The following is a 24,118-nucleotide window of genomic DNA, read 5'->3' as shown; positions in this document are numbered from 1 at the left end:
TAAATCTCATAAACAATTTGATAAACTTAGAATAGGGATTATTATCGTACACAATGTCCAACTCAAATTTCCCTATAAATATATTTGCATAATTGGGCGATCMCATAGCATTTAGGTWATGACATCATAATGTATTTGTAATGCTTGTGTTTATCTTTATTGGATTTTCATGTTTCCCCCACAGCTCCCCCTGCTGGGATCTCTTGATTGGGCTAATACTGACTGTAACTATGYCCAAATGTGAGGTATTGTTGTTATGACATTGATTGACATTGCCCTTAAACGCTTAAAAAGGGCTAATACCCGAAACGTTCATGCGGAAATGTCAATGTATTTACCGGAGTGCTGTCCTATTTCTGTTCTTTGGATTATATATGAGGATACAGCACCCGATTTAAGTTGATATAAAGTGGAGTCGAGCATGTTGTTTATCTTTTCAAACACTATTATTACACACAGAGGGAGTCCATGCAACTAATTATGTCACTTGTTAAGCACATTTTTACTCCTGAATTTATTTAGGCTTGCCATAACAAAGGGGTTGAATACTTGACTCAAGAAAGACATTTAATCTTTATATTTTTTATTAATTTGTAAACATGTCAAAAAAACKAACACTTTGACATTATGGGGTATTGTGTGTAGGCCAGTGACACAAAATCTCAATTTAATCCATTTTAAATTCRAACTGTAACACAAAATTAGGAAAAAGTCATGGGATGTGATTACTTTTGTGTCCATCCTTAATTCATCGTTGAAAGTGGTCCGTTCTAGACTGCTCCATAACCTGCTGTTAAAGATGAGGTAATTCACAAATTAAGTAAACAATGTGTGTCATTTCTTGCACAAAATGAAGCAGTAAAACTACAGCTAGAAGTATTATGAAGTGTAATAACGTTTATTATTAACCTGGATGCAGAGAGTGACTAATTTAGAAATCTCGTGTTAGGACACCCCTACTTTCCCTCTGAGTTGTAATGTTCCCGGGTCCGCGTCTCCTGCCTGGCCCTCTTTGTCCGGCGGCGACAGTAGGCCGTGATTAATATGGCAAAATTTGCGTTTTTGTATGAATTATTATTTTAAGCTGTATCACAACATAAAGTATATACCATGTGAGGACTGGTATATCGGCAATGACACACCGGAGAWGTTCATATTAACGGACTGCAGAGCAAGCAACGCCGGAGAAAGGGTATAGTTTGCTTCCCAATAATGCTAGCTAGCTTTTCGTAGCTAACTAACTCAAGTAGCTAACATTTTACTAGAGACCGGTTATTTTGTACCGCTTGCTATGAAGGCGAAACTGGTCAATTAACCAAATTGAATGTAGATTATTGATTATTATAAATCATAATCTACATGTTATCTATCACAAACATAGTAACTAGCTGGCGACTGACGTTACCCAAATGTGATCGCTAACTTTGCTATCCAGCTAACTAGCTAACTTTACTCATCTGTAACTAAGTTATTATTTTTAGAGGGAGGAGGGTAGTGTTATGCAACTTGCATTCTGGCAAACATTAGCCACAGTTTCATTCAGCCCGGCTCTTCATCTTGTGCAAGCTGGCTGCTGAAACTAACCCTGGCTAGCCACAGTTGTTGGCCACCGAACCCCGTGACAGTCAAAGCGTTGGGCGCAAGATATCTAGCTGTAAAACGAGTTGTGAATTGCAAGGGGATACACATTACCTACCTATATATCTATAGAAACCGTCCTCAAATCCAAAGACCGTGTATGACTCTACTTGCGAGTATTGCTCAGGTCCAAATTATCAAGATTATTCGTCATTAAAAAAAAATCTTACATGATATGAACGGTGAAATGTCACCGCACCGACAGTCATATTAATGGCTGCCGAATCGGGGAGGCTACTGGCGGGACAAGGCCAAGGAAAGCGAGGCAAAGGTAGGTATATGATAATTCATTCATCCATCCCCGTCTGTCTCAGATCAGAACTAACCATTAGTTACCACTGCTGCAAATGCACGTGTCTACAGGACTGTAGACAGTTGTTCTGTCATGTAGTTTGTCTGACCTGCTATTCATGTTGGTATTAGCCTGCCTTGTATTAATTKAATTTCTACGTTCTCGTGATGTGTCCATTCTTCCCCGCTGTGTYTCATAATCAACCAAACCTGTCCCTCTGCTTGGTGATTTGTTGTGGCTGTTCAACACTCAAATTTAATCTAAGTTTATCGGTACATACACAGTTCAGATATTATAGCGGGTGTAGCTCTCGAAAATCCGTCTCCATATGTAGAGTTTTCAACCATTAAATTCGCCTCCATGTAAACTACAATTGAGTCATTTAGCAGACGCTCTTATCCAGAGTGATTTAGAGTTGTGAGTGCATACATATTCATTCGTACTGGTTCCCCGTGGGAATCAAACCCACAACCCTGACATTGCATGTGCCATGCTCTACCAACTGAGCCACACGGGACCAATTGTGATGCTGTGTTTTTTAAAGGTCCCATACAGTCATTCAGATTCCCATGTATTCMCAGATTCCCTCGCTACTAGCCTTTTGAGTGACTAAAATATCACCAATAATATTTTTATGGGGTAGGAATTATCAACATTTTAGAAATGACTTTTTCTCTCGTGGCTTACTAGCAGGAAGTTTGAAAATACAGGCTGAGTAGGCAGGGAGGTTATATTCATATAGTCACCTTTACTGACATGTCTTTGAAACGCCTATGTCAAGAAACTTGGATGCAGTGTTGCAGTAAAATCATCTCAAGCAAATTTGGTGATACACAAAGCAACTCGTCAATGGTGTAATTTTTATTTATTTATTCATCTCCCGATTGGCATGTCTCTTGTGATGCAGTTCACAGCAGCACTGATGGATGTGTTGACATGACAACTGTCAGAGTTTTGACCCCCCCACCTTCTTGTTCCATGCTGTCTCAAGAACTAACTAGCCAGTAACTAGCTAACACCAGACGCAGATGAAAGGGAAGACATGTAAGTATCTTTGCCATAGATGAAGTCTAAACTTTTAATTGTATTTGCTGACAGCCTACAGTCCCAATTTTGGCACCAGTAGAGTAGCCATCTAGCTATATAAATCACRCCCCTCCGCAAACGCGCCTTCTCCGATGTTGGTTATAAGGTGGTACTTATTTCAATTGGGTAAGAGAATATGTTACCATTGGTGTATTAAAATGAGAGTTAGGGTGACATCCCCCTATCCCTTCAATAGTCCCGCCCCGTGAATCCATGTGGGAGGGGACCAACAACTTATGATAAAAACTTTATCAATGTAGAAGCAAAAGTCATGTTTCATACTTTGGACATATACTTTGATCTGGTTTCATCCGAATATCATCACATTTCATGAAAAACATAATTTTGACTGTTCATGACCGTTAACCTTTAGAGACGTCAGTCATCGTTTTCTAAACATATTTATCTTTCATGTCAGCGAGAAATAATAAAGACACTTACTGTAGCAGTTTTGCACAGATCTGCACTTCCTCCCCAATTAGCTTACACACKGGTGTTTGGAGCATGCTAGATGGCTAATTAGCACAAGTGACGGCCTATGTCTTCCGTAAACAAGCGCTGTAACATGGAGATATGTGACTCGGTTCAGGAAACTAGGTGTATGTCGCGCGTCACTACTTCACAGAACAGCCATTTGAACCCTTCATGTTTTTGTTGTTGATCTAAATGTTTTTTGGCAGAAATGCCTTCTTGGAACTTTCATGTGCCTTAACACTTGTATGCCATCTGTAAATATGAATCAAATTGTTAAATGACGAGCCTAGTTGGTTTAGAAAAATSTAGCAACCTTCCTGCTAGCCATGATTGGCTGAGATAATCAGTGGGCTGGACATGGGGAGAGATGAGTTTGGATTCGTCTGCTATGTAGCGCGCTTCTGTCTATAACATGAGCTGGTCAGTATGTGTAGGTAATCCTTTCTAACGCGGCTTTTTTGAAATGTATCACGTAGTAGAACTGTGTTGCTCTYCAGTTTCTGGAGGACTGAGTTTTGAGATCAGTGGAATTAGAGTATGATAGCTAAGGAGATGGAGAAAATTCAGGCGTTTGATTGCAAATATGCAGACAGAGTCGAAAAGAGAACACACAGAAAGAAGGTTGTTGTATAAAACACCTGTCTCCAGATAACATCTTCAAACTAAGGGAAACCATGGCATCCATGACAGAGAGGGTGAAGCGTCCATCCATGTATACAGGTAAGATAGTCTAGCTTGCTACATTTTCAGATATTACACGTTTCAAATTTTGTCAGTCGTTTTCATTTTCGAGATCGTGTACTGTTAGCTAGCTAACGTTAGGTGTATGATCTGTGTAGTTATTATTTGTATCTCAGAGCCATTTGCGTAACGTTATCCGTTGGGATTATGATTAATTGTTTAGCTAGCTAGCTACATGTCTAAACAAGACTCCACTATGCAAGTAACCGTTTCAATAGAATGTTCATGATGTCACTGCGACAACTGTBGATAGACGTAGCTGGTAAATTCGGTCTGGCTATCTACTCCGAATTCAGAGCACTCTCGTCAGTGTGCCAGAGCGCAGAATAACTGACGAATTTACAAATGCTCAACACCTGTTGAATATGGCCGGTGTCAGTTAAAGTTGTCAAAAAAGCATAATTCAATTGTTGCCAGCAGCACAGTTGCAGTCACCAATGCTCTGAATAACATAAAAACAGCCTAACCAGCTCTGCTAGGGCGAGTAAAATGGTCAGTGAGCTGTTCTCTCATTTGTGTCTGGAAGTAGCTAGCCAACGTTAGCCAGTTAGCTTGGGTGCTTGACTGCTGCTGTTAGGTTGGAAAGCTCGGATCAACCCTACTCCTCGGCCAGAGCGTCCAGTGTGCACTCAACACTCCTAGAGCAAAACACTCTGAGTTTACGAACGGACAATCTGACAATGCTCTGAGTTTATGAACGACACTCTGACACTCCAGATTAAATTTACAAACACACCCGTAGTATAAATCAGCCTTTAGTCTTGAAATCTTTGGTTGTTTAGTACAAGGCCTCACATGTGAATCCTTAAAGAGATGGGTGGAGCTAAGGCTTTAGATGGTGTGAACGATGCTGAATGGGTGTAGATAAAGGACTGTTGAGTAGGGTCGCACATTTTGGGCAATATTCCCATGGGGAATCTATGGGAATTAACGATAATATATGGGAATTAATGGAAATGTATGCAAATTAATATTAATACCATTTAATATAAATGTTTTTTTGCATTGGATATATTTACCATATCATATGGAGACAAACCTTTTACCTTATCATAAGTCGACATAATTGCAAATGATTAAATCCTTCCAATAGAAATAAAAAAAACTATTTAGTTACGAATTGAACTTTAATTAAATGAGTTGACTCTTCACATGGGAGGATTTCACTGAACAACAACAGAAAGGGAATATTGACAGGTACAGGATGGCAACAACAACTGTCCGAGTTACACCAGGAACGCACTTCCTTTCGTCCTTCCTTCGCCTTCCTTTTCGTCCTTCTTCCAAACCAAGTAATTCACCCGGAGATTGTAGCTCTTGGTCACCTTCTTGATTCTGCTCCGGTAGCTCTCCTTCTGCTTCTCCTGCGCCTTGTCGATGTTCAGTCTCACCTTGATTGATAACAGGAATAAATGCAATTGTATTACAAATACATTTCTTAAATATCTCTTGGAGGGCCAGAAAATAAATTAACAGCGGACAATCAGTTTTACCTGGTCAAAAACCTCCACATCCTTCTCAGTCCATGCCTGAAGGTGGTCCTCGAAGGAGTTCTGATCTGGTTCGACAACTTCCACCACATCAGGTGGGGTTTCAGTGATCTGAAAGTACATTATACATAAACAGCAATAGACAAACAACACAAAATCAATCACAAATTTGAAAGACTACAGTATATGCAATACTTGTATATACAATTGCATTGTTTACCTCAGTCAACAGCTGCGGCCCCCGTCCGTACTCGGTGRAGGCCTGGATGCTGCTGTTGTGTGCAAAGAGAATTACCTTCAGGTTGTTCTCCCACCTTTCCTGGTACCAATCAAGGGACTTGCCCATGGCATTCTTGAGGGTCTGGTTGGCCCATTCACCAAACCTGGAGGAGCGGGTACGAAAGCTATATCTAGTGAAAATTTAAGATATTGAAATATGTCTTATGTACCATGGAAAAACAAATTGTAAAAAATCAARCAAACCATTGGTGACAGAATATAACCTATAACATCCGTACCTTGTTCCAGCGTTCATGACCTCGGTCACTTTAAAATTACCTCAGGAGAACCGTGGRTGTTGAAGATGTCCAYCATYGSCTTGRAGGTRGCCTCGCCAGTCTCGTCCTTGATGGGTATCATACAAAGCGAAAATCAATTTTTGGTTCCAAGCACCCTTTTTAATTGGTTACAGAGGGGAATTTAGAGATAAGCACATACTCTTCCTTTACTGACAATGGGTTTTGCCTCCATCCACTTGGTAAAGTGTTCGGTCGCTGTCAGACACCAGTTGTTGCCATTCCTTGATTTCGTGACAGGTCCGATGAGTTCCACTTCTAACATTTTAAAGATTACTATATTCTTACCTGTATCTGTGTSATATAGTATGCAGATTTTCATATTTGTAAGGATACTGACACACACACRTTCTATAATATTAAACTCTGCTGTGGACAAATAAAGAAACCATTACAAAACAACTTATCAGGGCAAAATTTGAATTGAGACACTTACAGATCATGTGCCATGGTAAAATAATTTTGATGGGTTTCAASTCCGGTGCCATAGGCTAACCCTCTCAAACATCTGGCAGACTAGACAGGGTAATGAACTTTAAGCAAAAAGTGACAAATTGAAACATTGTGTGCTCTCTGATATGACATTCATTGAAATCATAATATTTTAGATATAATAGAATGATAATCCAGCCGCTGTGTCAGATTTCAAAAAGGCTTTACGGCGAAAGCAAACCATGCGATTATCTGAGGACAGCGCCCCGCATACARAACCATTGAAAATATATTTCAACCAGGCAGGGGCGACACGAAAGTCAGAAATAGCGATATAATAAATGCCTTTTGATCTTCTTCTGTTGGCACTCCAAAAGGTCCCAGTTACATCACAAATGGTCCTTTTGTTCGWTAAYGTCCTTTATATCCATAAAAACTAAGTTTAGCTGGCGCGCTTCAGTCAATAATCCAYCCAGTTTCCCTCCATCAAAATGCATACAAAATKAATCCCAAACATTACTAATAAACTTTTCCAAACAAGTCAAACAACGTTTATAATCAAACCTTAGGTACCCTAATACGTAAATAAACGATCAAATTTAAGACGGAGAATCGTTATTGTCTTTACCGGAGAAAAATACCAAAGAACGCGCTTGGAAACACTTCCACGCGCTTGGAAACACTACAGCCAAAATGGGAGCCACCTAGAAAAACTACAATTTCTGGGTCATTTTTCCAAAAACCAGCCTGAAACTCTTTCTAAAGACTGTTGACATCTAGTGGAAGCCCTAGGAACTGAAATCTGGGAGGACTTTGCCTTATAATAAAAGTGATAGCCATTGAAAATATATATATWTTTTAAATTGATGGTTTCTCCTCGGGGTTTCGCCTCTCATATCAGGTCTGTTATACTCACAGACATAATTTTCTATCCAAAGCTACCAATTATATGCATATCCTAGCTTCTGGGCCTGAGTAACAGGCAGTTTACTTTGGGCACGCTTTTCATCCGGACGTCAAAATACTGCCCCCTATCCCAAACAAGATAAACAAAAGGTTATTTCACTTGCCCAGCTGTCCACCTTCTTGACAATTCTCTGTCAGAAGCGTAGGATGATTTTGGAAATCATGCGCTTCACTTCGAAATGGCCAGCATCCATCTCAGTCAGCACGGTCTCCCTTCTCCTTTAGTAAAAATCACCCTTGTGTGGCTGGCCATCCTTCSCCCATAGGTACATATGATTGCCTAAGGAGTTGGAAGAGAAGAGTTGTTGGAAGAGAAGACTTGTTAAAATACTCAAGTCTTAAGTACATTTGCACTGCTCTGTTTTTTGTTCTCAATCTCTGTCAGTCTTCCACTCTTCCCACCTCTCTCCCTCTCACGTTCATCCTTTTTTCACATCTTTTTTCACTCTGTGTCTGTCTAGCAAAGACACYGTGTTAAGGGCATTTGGAATTACCATAATTGCTTACACCCATTTGATTGATCAGGTTTCATTTATAGCTAGATACCTCAGTATGATAGACGTATAACTATATCAGTGGAGGCTGCTGAGGGGAGGACGGCTCATAATAATGGCKGGAATGGAGTCAATTGAATGGAAACCAYGTTTGATACCATTCAATTTACTCCATTCCAGACAGTATTATGAGCCGTCCTCCCCTCAGCAGCCTCCACTGAACTATATGTAAAGCTAGCAACATGTAGATGACCAACTAGCTAGATGGAAAACAGTTGTTGAAAAAATGGTTGTACATAGCTAAATCCGTCCAGTTATCTAATAGAAGTTAAGTGCTTAACGTTACCCAGAATTGTGAGTTTCTCTGAATGTTGCGCCTCTTGTCGATCAGTGGTGCCTTCATAGTACTTCGCCTGGTTGGAAAGAAAATTAAATCTCCTCGAGGGATGCCATTAAAGTGCAAGCTACATACAAACAGAAAGCTACAAAATTTACAGTAGCTTGCTTGCTTGTTAGCTAAGTAAAACTGTCTGGCTGGCTAGCTAGCAAGATACTGTAGCTGGCTAGGCAGGCTGAGGTAAATAAGTACATTAGCTAGCAACGTCAATCTAAAAACAGCTTCAATTATTTCTTCTGATTTAACAAAATGTACTTATAAAGACAAATGTATGGTAAAGAAAGTGTTCTTTCCAGTCTTTTCAGTCCTCTGAAGCAGCAGGTTGTCACTGTCAACACCATCCTAGGAGAGCAATTCTGAGGTAATAATTTTGCGCGGACAGAGCAAACACTTATGCAGTCAAATAGAACTACAACTGCCTGCATCCTCCTTCCTTCGCGACTGCATAGCAAGAACCAGCATAGCAATGGACGCTTTAGTTCATTATGTAATCCRGTCAGATTTTGCAAGTTCTAGCAACAGCCACATCCTTGGGGGTGGAGGTGGCGGAGGAGGTTTCCCGGGACCCGGGGGTCCTTCGCAATTTAACATGCCCCCCACTTTATTGGCAGGGGGACACTATTTGGCATGACAGGCACCCCATGTTGAGAATTTGTGTCGAGTAGGTAATGTTTCCTACATTCACCACCTGGGGGCGGCCTGTCAGGAAGTCCAGGACCCAGTTGCATAGGGAGGAGTTCAGAGCTTTGTCATGTGCTTATAGGGCACTATGGTGTTGAAGGCCGAGCTGTAGTCAATGAACAGCATCCTCACATATGCATTCCTTTTATCCAGGTGGGTAAGGGCAGTTCAATGGCAAATACGTGGTCCGTGGATCTGTCAGGGCGGTAGGCAAATTGGAGAGGGTCGTTGGAGAGGGTCAAGTGTGTCGGGGAGGGAGGAGGTGATATGGTCTTTGACTAGCCTCTCGAAGCACTTCATGATGACGGAAATGAGTGCTACTGGTTAGTAGTCGTTCAGTAACTTTCCMTTTCTTGGGCACGGGGATGATAGTGGACATCTTGAAGCAGGTGGCTATAGTGGCACTGAGTTAGGGAGAGATTGAAAATGTTTGAGAACACAACAGCCAGCTGGTCTGCACATGCTCTGAGGGCACGGCTAGGGATGCTGTCTGGGCTGGCAGCCTTGCGAGGGTTAACCCGTTTTTAATGACTTAAGTACACTATATATACAAAAGTATGTGGACACCCCTTCAAATTTGTGGATTCAGCTATTTTAGCCACACCCATTGCTGACGTGTATAAAATCGAGCACACAGCCATACAATCTCCAYAAACAAACATTGGCTGTAATGACTTTCAACATGGCACCGTCATAGGATGCCACATTTCCAACAAGTCAGTTCGTAAAGTTCTGCCCTGCTAGAGTTGCCCCGGTCAACTGTAAGAGCTGTTATTGTGAAGTGGAAACATCTAGGAGCAACAACGGCTCAGCTGCGAAGTGGAAGCCACACAAGCTCACCAAACGGGACCTCTAAAGCGTGTAGTGCAATAAATCGCCTGTCCTTGGTTGCAACACTCACTACTGAGTTCCAAACTGCCCCTGGAAGCAACGTCAGCACAAGAACGGTTCGTCTGGAGCTTCATGAAATGGATTTCCATGGCTGAGCAGCCGCACACAAGCCTAAGATCACCATGCGCAATGCCAAGCGTCGGCTGGTGTAAAGTTCATCGCCATTGGACTGTAGCAGTGAAAACTCGTTCTCCGGAGGCAAAACAGCCCCAGAATAATGGTCTGGGGCTGTTTTGCATGGTTCGGGCTTGGCCTCTAAGTTCCAGGGAAGGGAAATCTTAACGGTACAGCATACAATGACATTCTAGAGGATTCTGTGCACAAAGCGAGGTCCATACAGAAATTGTTTGTCAAGATCGGTGTGGAAGAACTTGTCAGGGCTCTGTGCAGGCCAGTCCTTAACCCCATCAAACGCCTTTGGGAAGAATTGGAATGCCGACTGTAAGCCAGGCCTAATCGCCCGACCTCACTAATGCTCTTGTGGCTGAATGGAAGCAAGTCCCTGCAGAAATGTTCCAATATCTAGTGGAAAGCCTTCCCAGAAGAATGGAGGCTGTAATAGCAGCAAAGGGTGGACCAACTCCATATTAATGCCCATGATTTTGGAATAAGATGTTCATTGAGCAGGTGCCCACGTACATTTGGTCATGTAGTGTACGTCCTCAGTGGAGACTGTGACTGTGTAGCCCACTTTGTCATTGGGGGCTCTCAATGACAGCTCAGGTTCATTTGTACTTGAATCCTTGAGAAAAAGGTGTTTAGCTCATCCGGTGGGTGGCGTTGGTGACTGATGTCGCTGGCTTTTTGTAATCTGTGATCATTTCGAGCCCCTGCCACATACAACTTGTCTCCGACTCGTTGATTTGTCCCTCCACTTTGTCCCTCTGCTTGTTTTGACATCTTGATTGATCTGATCGATCATATTTAGACTTTTTAACTAAACTATTGCCCCCGGTCACCTTGCCCTGTTTATAAGCAACATACAAAGCTGCTATCCATCCACGGTTTTTGATTCGGGTAAGTTTTGAAAGCTACTATCGGTATTACGTCAACTATGCATTTTTTAAATAAATCCGGTTATTAAGTCTGCGTTTTCGTTAACGTTATCTCCAGAGGCGACCCGGTACTAATTACAGTCCACTTGATCAAAACAGTGGAGTGTGAATTCTGATGGTTGGATCTGATCTCCGGAACTTCCCTCTTGAGTCTTTGTTTGTAGGCGAAAGGAGGACGGAGAGGGCAATATCCATGTGGAAAAGGCAAGTAGCAGTGGTTAAGTAGAATTTACATGAGGTAGACAGTCAATGTGTTGGTAATAATTTGGTAGTACGCTTCTCAAATTACTTTTGAAAGTACCCCGCAACAATGAATGCTGCTGGAATGCGGTCTCCAGTTTGTTCAGGGTCCAATGAGATCTTTGATAGCCTTTTTGGTGTCTGCTTGGGGCGGGATGTACACAGCCATGACGATAATCCCGGAGAACTCTCTCGGGAAGGTAAAATGGGCGACATTTGATTACCAAGTATTCCATATCGGGGGAGCAGAAGCTTGCAATATCCAGTACGTTTCCCCTGTCGCACCATGTGTTGGTTACAAAGCAGAGCCCACCACCCTTCCTCTTGCCAGAGATCACGACATCTCTCACTCAAACTGTAAAACCTGCTGGTTGTATGTATATTCATTGGATGTCGGAGAAAAGTCTCAGAAAAACAGAGTATGTTGCAGGATCTGATGTCCCTTCTGGAAGGAGATCCTCGCTCTGAGTTCAAGTTTGTTCATTAATGATTGAACATTGGTGAGTAGCATGCTCGGTAATGGAGGACGGATCGCCTCGCATCTTAATCTCACTAAGACCCCGCCACGTCTGCCTCCCCGTCAGCGTCTTTGCTTCCTGCTCATCGGTAGGACTCCCAAGCAGCTCGGCGCCTCGCCGAGTAAGATAATCCATTGTTCTGCCGTTTTCAGGGAATTTGGAGAGGTCGAGTGGATGGAGAGTACCCAGCAATTCGTATTCCAAAAATTCTAACCGGGTGTGTGTAATAAAGCACGAAACAAACTGATAATGAAAATGAGAGGGAAGCACTAGTAGAAACCTGCAGTGTTTTATCTGGGCTCAAGGTGAGGCGCCATATAGATAATTCTTAGAGCAAGCGTCGGGGCTCTCAACCAAACTCCCCCGTTGAGATGATACTATCATCAATAGATGCTAAAGTAGTTAGCATCTATGAATGGGTGTAGCGGGTGCAGCGAAATGCTTATGTTATTAGCTCCTAACAATGCAGTAAAATATCAATCACGAATACAAATAAAATGTTGGAACCAATCTAACCCAAATAGCACTATAACAGTAATCCAAATGCAATCTTTATGTATGTACACAAATATATATTAATTTATGAGATACTAAGTATGGTAAGTACAGCAGTAAATACAGTGCCTTCAGAAAGTATTCATACCCTTTGACTTATATATTAATTATCAGGTAGAACAGAAAACCAGCAGGCTCCGGACCTCTTAGGGTAAGAGTTGAGTACCTCTGTCTAAAGACTTACCCAGAAAGACTTACTTCTTGGTAAGCAACTCCAGTATAGATTTGGTTTTGAGGTTATTGTCCTGCTGAATAGTAAATTCATCTCCCAGTGTCTGGTGGAAAGAAGACTGAACCATGTTTTCCTCTATGATTTTGCCTGTGCTTAGCTCCATTGTGTTTATTTTTTTATCCTGAAAAACTCTCCAGTTATAATAATTTAAATCGTTCATTTTAGGATAGGGCTGAAACGATGTGGAAACGTTCAAGGGGTCCGAATACTTTGAATGCACTGTAAATATGCGGCGTGTATAAACAGTAACTAAAATGCAATGTACAGTAGAAGTATTAGCATGAGCTACGTGGGTTACAGGTGTTGGTATAAAAATAGATAATGTATGTTCATCTGTAAACTGGAAAGATAAGGCTAGAATGTCTCATGTCTCTCCTCTTCTYCTCTCCCTCTTCCCCTCTTTAGGTGGACAGATGAAGAGTCCAGAGAAGAGGAAGAGAAAATCCAACGCTCAGGTAACTACTGCCTTCAATACATTCCTCCATAATGTAAACATTTCGAYGTGTTTGACTGGTGGCCTCTTCTGCGAGAAAGTTTTACTTGTGTGTTCACTTGTCCTTTTACTGGTCTTGTTATGATGGTTGCACATTTTAAGCATGGTCTAAACACCTCAAGTTAACATTTTACGKTGTAACATTGTAACATGACGACTTGTTACATCGATCAGTGGTTTCACTAGTTGACTATTCAATCATTCTATACTCAAAAATCCATTATCTCCTCATCGTGTGTTTCAGGGGGCCGGTGGCGCGTTCTCCCACCTCTCTGAGTTTGCGCCCCCTCCTACCCCCATGGTGGATCACCTGGTTGCCTCCAACCCTTTTGATGATGATTTTTGCCCCCCGTCGCTGCCGTCCCGACCTGGTGGGGCTGGAGTTCCAGGAGGGGGTCCCTTTCTCCCGAGCCCCGGGGCAGGTGGAGGGGTTCTATATGGGGGTGGAGGCAGGATAGGCCCCGGGGGCATGGGCTTCATGGGGGGCCCCGGGGGAGGCCCTGGAGGACCAGGACGGAGACCGCCCTTTGGCCCAGGACCACCCAACGCAGGACCGCACCACCAGCTGGGCTTTGGGGGGATGCCTGGCTTTGGGGGTGGAGGTGGCGGAGGAGGTTTCCCGGGACCCGGGGGTCCTTCGCAATTTAACATGCCCCCCAATTTCAGTCCGCCCATGCACCCGGGACCGGGGTTCAACCCTATGCTGTCCCCTGGTGGTATGGGGGGTCCTGGAGGAGGGCCACCACACCCTCGGTTTGGGATGCCCCCGCAGCAGCACGGACAGGGTGGGCACCCCTTCAACAGCCCCCCTTTGCCCGGTGGCGGAGGCCCCAGGGGACCCCCCCATGGCCCCATGAACCCCATGGGGGGCATGCCTGGTGGGATGAACATGATGGGGGGCATGGGCGTTGGCCCAGGAGGAAACATGGGAGGGATTCCAAGTTTACCCCCTCAAGGACAGTTCCCTCCCTCACAGGATGGCCCATACCCAGGCCTCAGCCCCCCGGGCCCAGGGAACGATGAGGGGAAGAACTTTGGCGGAGGTGGGCCCCAGTCTGGGCCTCCGCAGCAGCAGCCTAACTTAAACACCTCTGGTCCACCGGGTCCCGAACCCTCCCCCCGGGCCTCCCAACTCTGGCCCTCCCAGCCTGGCAGGAGGCTTCCCTGACCAGCAGCCCAATACACCCGGCCAGCCCCCCTCAGCACCGGCCCCAGTCCAACCCCAACTCCTCCCACCGGCCCCCTCAACGGCTCCACAGCCCCTGCAGCCGCCACCCAATCAGCTGCACGGGGCCCAACTCTGCCAAGCCCCCCTCCTCCAATAACCGTCCCAACAGCAGTCAACTCCACCAATCTTCCCTTGGTCCACCCTTTACAACCAGCAGAACAACGCTCCTGGTGGAGGCTCCATGCAAACGCTCCCCCAACTCTGCCCAGAACAACATGAACAAACAGCAGTGGGGTTACACCCCGGCAGCAACCCCCAACCCCTTCCAACTCCACCCCCACACCCAGTCTCCGCTGCCCCCCCCCCCCCCGGCCCACCGCCCTCCACGGCCGGTTCCGGTCCAGGGAAGCTGGGCGGGCCCGGGATGGTGTTCCCCTGCGGCTTCTGCCTGTCGGAGGTGCACGACGACCAGGATGCGATCTTGTGTGAGGCGTCGTGCCAGCGCTGGTTCCACCGTGACTGCACGGGCCTGACGGAGCAGCCTACGGTCCTGCGACCGAGAGAGCTCTGCTGTCTGGGCCTGCGACTTCTGCCTTCAAGACCAAGGAGATCCAAGCTGTGTATGTCGCCAGGGCTTGGGCCAGCTGGTGGCTGCCAACGAGGGCTGAGATGGAAGGCGGAGGAGAATAGACTGGGAGGGAGGAAGGGGTGCAGGGGAAGAGGCATTGACTGCTCTGATCTCTCTTGGAATGGCTTTGGGCTGGGTTTCCAAAAGAATCGTAGCACTAAGATCATCTTAATTCCATTGAAACTCAATGGACGAAAGATGATATAAGTGACACTGCTTTTGGGAAACCCAGCCTTGTCTACCCGCCAGCTACTCACCAACCTTATCTGACAAGCTTTTTACAATGCCTGATTACATCTCTTTATTACATACATAAAACACACACTTACATGAAGCACTTTTAGTGACTCTTTGGCCTGAACAACTGATTTCCCCTACATGACAAATGTCCACCTCACATGAACCCCAGACATCCGGCCTGCCGACCAGCAAAAGCACTGACACAAACACACTACTCATACTTTGTGACTGACCGGCAAGGGCCCCTCGCACTGACTGACTGACTGACCCTGGTGAGAGGTGGTCACACACGCACAACACACACCCCTGGTTCTGACCCAGAGCAGAATGAATCCAAAGGTGATCCAAACTGCCCTCAATGTACTAGACCGGGTGTCAAACATACGGCCCGCGGGCCGGAACTGGCCCCCAAGGAGGTTCGATCAGGCCGCAGGATAATTTGAAAGTGGAAAAAATGCATAAAAGACATGGAATTAATATTTTTAATTCGCTGCAATTCATGGATTATCCGCTAAGGGGCGCACTCTTTCCATCAGAGTAGAAAGACAAGCCGCATCACTGAGAACAGACTGAAAACAGCAGAGCGGTATCAATGCGCCATCTGCTGCTTGTTACGCGCGTTGTTAATACCTTGGTCTTTACCCTCTCGCTACACCCTCATTAGCCAAAATGTCGTTATCCAAACGGGAAAAGTAAATTAAGGAGTGTAGAATTTTCAAAGAAAATGGACCACGTCCTATTTATTTACAGAGATGCACGGAAAACTTCGTGCTTGGTGTGTTTGCAACAAGTTTCGGTATTGAAGGAATATAATATTCGACGCCACTCAGAGACTCATCACAGCGAAATATGACGGCTTGCAAGAACACACTAGAAGAGATAAGATTAACGAATTGCTGGCGGGTCTGAGGAAACAGCAGTCAACTTTCATCCAGAGCCGAGAAGTCAGTGAAGCAGCGGTAAAAGCCAGCTACCTAATTGCTAGCGAAATAGCATTATTTTGGTTATTTATAGCAGATTATGGTATACATTTTAATGTCCCGGCCACTTGAATCTCCCTAGGCCGTATGTGGCCCCACGATGCGAAATGAGTTTGACACCCTGTACTAAGACTGTCCTCCCTCCGACACCTCCAGAGAGTGAATGAATGGCGCCACAGAAAAGTGTAGATATACAGCCTGAACATTTGCCCAAACACGCCTCTGTCGATCTGGGAATGCAGGAGAATCAACCAATGAACGGAAAAAATAACTATTATGTCTAGGGTCTGTCCATGGCCTTTTTTTTTTTATAAATTGAATCAACCATTTTTTATATATTTTTTTCACTGGACACGGAAGTTGTGATATCAGTGCTGTTTGGATGGTGTGTGGCATAGCTACAAGTAGTACGACATGGTCATATCCGATATGTGTACAAGTCTTTGGGGTTGCATGTGAACCAATGCAGTAAACTTTGTCCGATCTGTTTTTTATTTGTAATTTGGTCTCTGCTAGAGGCCTCAAAGTAGACCAAATAACGGCGCAAAAAATATCAGTTTTCATATTACTGTCATGGCAGGTGTTTCTAATTTTTCTTAAAAATAAAAAATCTGTTCAATTTGCCTTTTTCTCAACTGTTCCCTTTGTACTGATATGTGCTGTGTAATAATGTGCTCTACTCTGGCGCCCTCTGGCAGGAACCTGAGGGACTGACCAGCAGCCCACACAGGTTGGGGGAAGGCACTAAACTCTGAAGTAGTAAATGTAATTGTTTTTGTACTTGTCCTCTTCAACAACAAAAAAATGTGTGGCTTTTGTTGCGTTAAACATGGGGATATGCTAAACCCACTAAAACAGATATGGTGCTATCCTAGTCTAGTTTGTTCAAATTGTCTAACGACAGTACCAGAGTTGTTTCTTACATTGTTAGCCCAGAAAATCTTAAGCGTTATTACATACAGCCAGGAAGAACTATTGGATATCAGASCGACGTCAACTTAAAAGCACTATGACTTTCCCGAAGCAGTTCCTTTGTCCGAACCACCCAGGGCATTTGAACTGATTCCAGAGGCTGACCCAAATATGTTATTTTTTTTATTTTTTATTTTTTTAAAGTACCTGTTAAGAACAAATTCTTATTTACAATGACGGCCTAGGAACAGTGGGTTAACTGTCTTGTTCAGTGGCAGAACGACAGATTTTTACCTTGTCAGCTCGGGGATTCGATCTAGCAACCCTTCAGTTACTGGCCCAATGCTCTAACCACTAACCACACGCTACCTGCCACCGGAGAAGAGGAAGACTGAGCGGTCTTCTGGTCAGACTTCAGAGGAGCGCACACCACCCACCACTTCCGAGTATATTACTTGCTAATGTCCAGTCTAGATAACAAGGTAGACGAAATTAGGGCAAGGGTTGCTTTCCAGAGACATCAGGGATTGTAACAAACTCTGTTTCACAGAAACATGGCTCTCTCGGGATATGCTGTCAGAGTCGGTACAGCCACCTGGATTCTTTGTGCGTCGCGCCGACAGGTATAAACATCTCTCCGGGAAGAAGGGCATGGGTGTGTGTTTCATCATTAACGACTCAYAGTGTAATTGTAACAACATACAGGAACTTRAGTCCTTTTGTTCACCTGACCTAGAGTTCCTCACAATCAAATGCCGACCGTATAATCTCCCAAGGGAATTCTCCTCGGTTATTGTCATAGCCGTGTATATCCCCCYTCAAGCWGATACCACGACGGCCCTCAAKGAAMTTCACTGGACTTTATGCAAACTGGAAACCAWATATCCRGAGGCTGYATTTATTGTAGCTGGGGWTATTAACAAAGCAAATTTGAGAACAGGGCTACATATATTGTATCAGCATAACGACTGTAGCACTCRCGCTGGAAAAACACTGGATCACCGCTACTCTAAATTCCGCGATGCATACAAGGCCCTCCCCCGCCCTCCTTTCGGCAAATCTGACCACGACTCTATYTTGCTCCTCCCTTCCTATAGGCAGAAACTCAAACAGGATGTACCCGTGGCGAGGACTATTCAACGCTGGTCTGTCCAATCGGAATCCACGCTTCAAGATCCTGCTTTTATCATGCGGACTGGGACATGTTCCGGGTAGCTTCAGAATAATATAGACGTCTACGCCGATTCGGTGAGTGAGTTTATAAGGAAGTGTATAGGAGATGTACCTATTGTGACTATTAACCTACCCTAACCAGAAACGTGGGATAGATGGCGGCATTCACGCAGAACTGAAAGCGCGAACCACCGCATTTAACCATGGAGAGGTGACTGGGGATATGGCCTAATACAAACAATGTAGTTATTCCCTCTCAAGGCAATCAAACAAGCGAAATGTCAGTATAGAGACAGTGGACTCACAATTCAACGGCTCATCACGGACTACAAAAGAAAACCAGCCACATCACGGACACCGAAGTCTTGCTTCCAGACAATCTAAACACCTCTGCCCGCTTTGAGGATAATACATGTGCCCCAACGCGGCCCACGACCAAGGACTGTGGTCTCTCCTTCTCCGTGGCTGACGTAAGACATTTAAACGAGTTAACCCTCGCCAGGCTGCTGGCCCAGGCGGCATCTTCAGAGCATGCACAGACCAGCTGGCTGGTGTGTTTACGGACATATTCAATCTCTCCCTATCCCAGTCTGCTGTCCCACATGCTTCAAAGATGGCCACCATTGTTCCTGTACCCAAGAAGCAAAGGTACACCGAACTAAACGACTATCGTCCCGTAGCACTCACTTTTGTCATCATGAAGTGCTTTGAGAGACTAGTCAAGGATCATATCACCTCCACCTTACCTGTCCCCCTAGACCCACTTCAATTTGCGTACTGCCCAATAGCCACCGACGATGCAATCGCCTGCACACTGCCCATCCATCTGGACAAGAGGAATACCTACAGTTAAAGTCGGAAGTTTACATACACTTAGGTTGGAGTCATTAAAACTCGTTTTTCAACCACTCCACAAATTTCTTGTTAACAAACTATAGTTTTGGCAATCAGTTAGGACAGCTACTTCGTGCATGACACAAGTAATTTTTCCAAACAATTGTTTACAGACAGATTATTTCACATATAATTCACTGTATCACAATTTCAGTGGGTCAGAAGTTTACATCACTAAGTTGACTGTGCCTTAAACAGTTTGGAAAATCTCAGAAATTATGTCATGGCTTTAGAAGCTTCTGATAGGCTAATTGGCATCATTTTAGAGGTGTACCTGTGGATGTATTTCAAGGCCTACCTTCAAACTCAGTGCCTCTTTGCTTGACATCATGGTAAAATCAAAAAGAAATCAGCTAAGACCTCAGAAAACAAATTGTAGACCTCCACAAGTCTGGTTCCGAACTTGACACAACTGTGGGAAGCAATGGAGTCAATATGGCCCAGCATTGAAATAATTTTGCACCAAACCCGAACGGTACTGACCTACCCTCACATGAGCATTGATAACCATTATGCTATTTCCATCTTTCAGTGTCTGTCATGGGATTATATCCATCTAAATGCATTGTTGATGTCTGAGAAACATAATTTTGTTCTGCTCTGTAGAAATGTACTGTTGGAGTCCGCATCAAGACTTTCCACTGATACGCTGTAACAATCCAACATAACTGTTTTTGTCAGAGACGAGCAGTGAGCAATGAAGAAAATGTACCTTGTTAAAGATAAATGAGTTATTACCATGGCATGATGCAAGTAGTCTGTCTATGGGCCAGGAGAAACTACACTCCAACCACTATATTACCATTCATGACCAAAAACCGAATGGATCCTTGGTTGCATTAATTGACAAATCACCTCAAACCATTCATCAAACAACTGATCTTATTTAGTCACAGCAGTGGAACTGCAACCTTATATTATTGTGTAGTGTAAAATATATGTTAGGCTGTCAGATTTCTCCTGTGGTAGTCAACTGTGATATTTAATTACATATTCATTGTGATCAATCCATGCATATTGGTGATCAATCCTGATAATTTCTCTAGACTATTATTTTATGATTTTGAGAATAGCCCTACATTTTATTGAAAAAAACTGGGTTAATGTACTCAGTCGTAGGCTATAGCAAACAGAGCTATGAAGCGCAAATAGTCGTTAAATAATCGTAATCGCCAGACCATTGATTGGCAGCACTGTCCCGCCAATATCGAAAAAGCGGTACATTCAATAGGGCTTCCCCGGTATCCTGCGCCAATTGGCTTGTTTCGAGTGCGAGACGATAGTTATCTGACGTGCCTGCTGGAACAGGTTGCTCTAGTAGCAGTAGTGGGAATTGTTTATGTCTACTGTGGTATGTGAAACAATTCAATTCAAGGGGCTGTTATTGGCATGGGAAACATATGTTAACATTGCCAAAGCAAGTGAGGTAGAAATATACAAAAGTGAAATAAACAATAAAAATTAACAGTAAACATTTAACATACAGAAGTTTCAAAAGAATAAAGACATTACAAATGTCATGTGTGTATATATATATATATAACATGTTGTAACGATGTACAAATGGTTAATGTACAAAAGGGAAAATAAATAAGCATAAATATGGGTGTGTATTTACAAGTGGTGTTTGTTCTTCACTGGTTTGACCTTTTCTGTGGCAACAGGTCACAAATCTTCCTGCGATGATGGCACACTGGTATTTCACCCAGTAGATACGGGAGTTGATCAAAATCGGGTTTGTTTTCGAATTCTTTGTGGATCTGTGTAATCTGAGGGAAATATTGTCTCCTAATATGGTCATACATTGGGCAGGAGGTTAGGAAGTGCAGCTCAGTTTCCACCTCATTTTGTGGGAAGTGTGCACATAGCCAGTGGCGGTTCTAGACCAATTCAACTGGGAGGGGGGGGGGCAAGCTGGGGCCAGTTGTACTGTTAGAGGGGCCAGTTACATTAGACGTTATTGTTGTCATATCGTTTTCTTCACTGCATTGCAGGCATTAGCAGGCAAAAGACCATGTTGATAATCATTCAACTATTTATTTGCATTTTCTCTCTAACGGATGTAAAAAAAGAACGATAGCAAAAATGAGTAATGTAAAACTTATTTCATACTCCACATTTAGGTGGAGTTGTACTGTTAGGGGCGCACAGGCTATGTGCTAGTGCACATAGCCTGTCTTCTCCATCAGTGTTTTATTCTAGGCTACTACACTGCGAGAGAGCAGACACACCTCTCGAAAATCAAAGGAGACTTGATACGGCACTTCTGATATCTCGCCTGGAACTTCCTCTTTTATAGCAGGTAGACTACMGTAGGCTATTAACGCGCCTGTATATGTTGTTAACAGCTACTTATTTGCCCCAGTATCTGTGCGTTAGAGATGTCGACGATACACKTCATACTCATCGTCGACATCTCTAACGCACAAATACTGGCGCACTAGCCTACTTATTATTTGCTTATGCTACTGTCTATTTGATCTTACCGTTGGTCGGTGTCAGTAAATGAACGCAAAATGGAATTGTTGAATCGTTCGTATTAAATAGCTTCTGCATTTCGCTGAGCCAGCGTTTATTTGGGATAAGCAGAGAGGGTACACCTGTGGCTATGTGGTACGTTGGCAGCAGTTTTACTATACTCCTGCCTTGGGCTGAGTCGTTGAAGTAGAATTCTTCCTCCAAATGTAGTTGAGTGATATCTGTTCTGATGTCCAGAAGCTCTTTTCAGTAATAGGAAATTACCGAAAAGATGTACAAAACAAGTTAAGATCAGTTCCTTTAATGGGTTGGGTGGGTCAGGGCTTGACATTTCCTGTGGCCATGGCCATCGATACCCTCGTGTGTGGCCATAATGCCCACTTAAAAAATACAATGCCTTGCGGCCATTGTGCCCTTGGGCTAAACATAATAATTATAATTCCTTTCTGCCAGCTGCCAATTGCCCCTCTCCGAAGCACCTCACACTCATATGGCTCTCTCAGATATCTCAATTTCTATTAGCCAATGCCCGTCACGTGATCAGSTCCTTCTCTCAAGCATCGCAGCTCAGAAATGGTGGAAAAACTCAGTTCTCCAAAGCACACCACATGGGTTATGACTAGGATTGTGTCTTTGGCTAGTGAGCAACGAAAAAAAGTTAAGAACATGAGCAAAATACTGATTTCAATGGCATATGAGGAAGTCTTTATAAAATAATCCCCTTAACATTCCTATGGTCGGAACATGGTAAAACATGCCACAAATGACAAAAAAACATTGGTCCAAGGCACTGCATCGCAGAGCTTGAGGTGTCAGTACAGACCCAGGTTCGATCCCAGGCTGTGTCACAGCCGGCCGTGACCAGGAGACCCATGAGGTGGCGCACAATTGGCCCAGTGTCGTCCGGGTTAGGGGAGGGTTTAGCCTGCCGGGATGTCCTTGTCCTATATCGCTCTAGCGACTCCTTGTGGCGGGCTGAGCGCCTTGCAAGCCGACTTCGGTCGCCAGTTGTACGGCTTCCGGGTTAAGCGAGCAGTGTGTCAAGAAGCAGTGTGGCTTTGCAGGATCGTGTTTCGGAGGATGCATAGCTCTCGAACTTTGCCTCTCCCGAGTCCGTATGRGAGTTATAGCGATGGGACAAGACTGTAACTACCGATTGGATATCACGAAATTGGGGAGAAAAGGGGGTAAACGTCCAGGTTTTAAACAATTACGTTTATGGTTAAATAGTTTAAAAATGTTGACTACCTCCATTCAGATTGCAAGGTGGGTGATGTTGCCAGGTACTGGCMTTTCTCTCCTGAATTAACATTGCCTCGAGTATGACAGAATCAAGCYTTTGGATGTTAAAATKAATTATCTGACATACATTATATTTGTTAAACATGACTGTCATTTAGACTATAGAGTGCCTTCAGAAAGTATTCAGACCCCTTKACTTTTTCCACATTTTGTTAGGTTACAGCCTTATTCTAACACTGATTAAATTGTTTTTTCCCCCTCATCAATCTACACACAATACCCCATAATGACAAAGCACAAACTAGTTTTTAGAAATGTTTGCTAATATATAAAAATAAAAATATVACATTTACATAAGTATTCAGACCCTTTACTCAGTACTTTGTTGAAGCACCTTTGGCAGCAATTACATCCTTGAGTCTTGCTTATAACGCTACTGTCACGCCCTGACCATAGAGAGCCCTCGGTTCTCTATGGTGTTTAGGTCAGAGCGTGACTAGGGGGGTGTTCTAGTCATTGATTTTCTATGTGGCTGGGTTGTATGGTTCCCAATTAGAGGCAGCTGGTAATCGTTGCCTCTAATTGGGGATCATATTTAGGAAGCCCTTTCTCCCACCTGCTTTGTGGGATATTGTTTTGAGTGAGTGCATGTAGCACTACGGTACTTCACGGTCGTTGTTTGTTTCTTGGTTTGTTTARGTTTCACTAAAATTAAGATGTGGAACTCCAATCACGCTGCGCCTTGGTCCGCCTCTCCTCACGACCGTGACAGCTACAAACTTGGCACACCTGTATTTGGGAAGTTTCTCACATTCTTCTCTGCGGATCCTCTCAAGCTCTGTCAGGTTGGATGGGGAGCGTTGCTGCACAGCTATCTTCAGATCTCTCCAGAGATGTTTGATCAGACATTCAGAAACTTGTCCCAAAGCCACTCCTGCGTTGTCTTGGGCTGTGTGCTTAGGGTGTCCTGTTGGAAGGCCTTCGCCCTAGGCAGAGATCCTGAGCGCTTTGGAGCAGGTTTTCCTCAAGGATCTCTCTCTCCTGACTAGTCTCCCAGTCCCTGCCGCTGAAAAACACCCCTGAAGCATGATGCTGCCACCACCATGCTTCACCGTATGGATGGTGCCAGGTTTCCTCCAGACATGACGCTAGG

The 24,118-nt window shown here is 44.0% G+C and overlaps 1 pseudogene; it reads left to right on the top strand.

Annotated features, from left to right (window-relative positions):
- Positions 1 to 960: 960 nt before the first annotated feature.
- LOC112070782 (pygopus homolog 2-like) lies at positions 961 to 15,086 on the top strand (annotated as a pseudogene).
- The last annotated feature ends 9,032 nt before the right edge of the window (positions 15,087 to 24,118 follow it).

The sequence above is a fragment of the Salvelinus sp. IW2-2015 genome, unplaced genomic scaffold (assembly GCF_002910315.2).
Source record: "Salvelinus sp. IW2-2015 unplaced genomic scaffold, ASM291031v2 Un_scaffold1426, whole genome shotgun sequence".
Classification (NCBI taxonomy): Eukaryota; Metazoa; Chordata; class Actinopteri; order Salmoniformes; family Salmonidae; genus Salvelinus; species Salvelinus sp. IW2-2015.
This window is presented reverse-complemented; position numbering and strand designations above follow the sequence as displayed.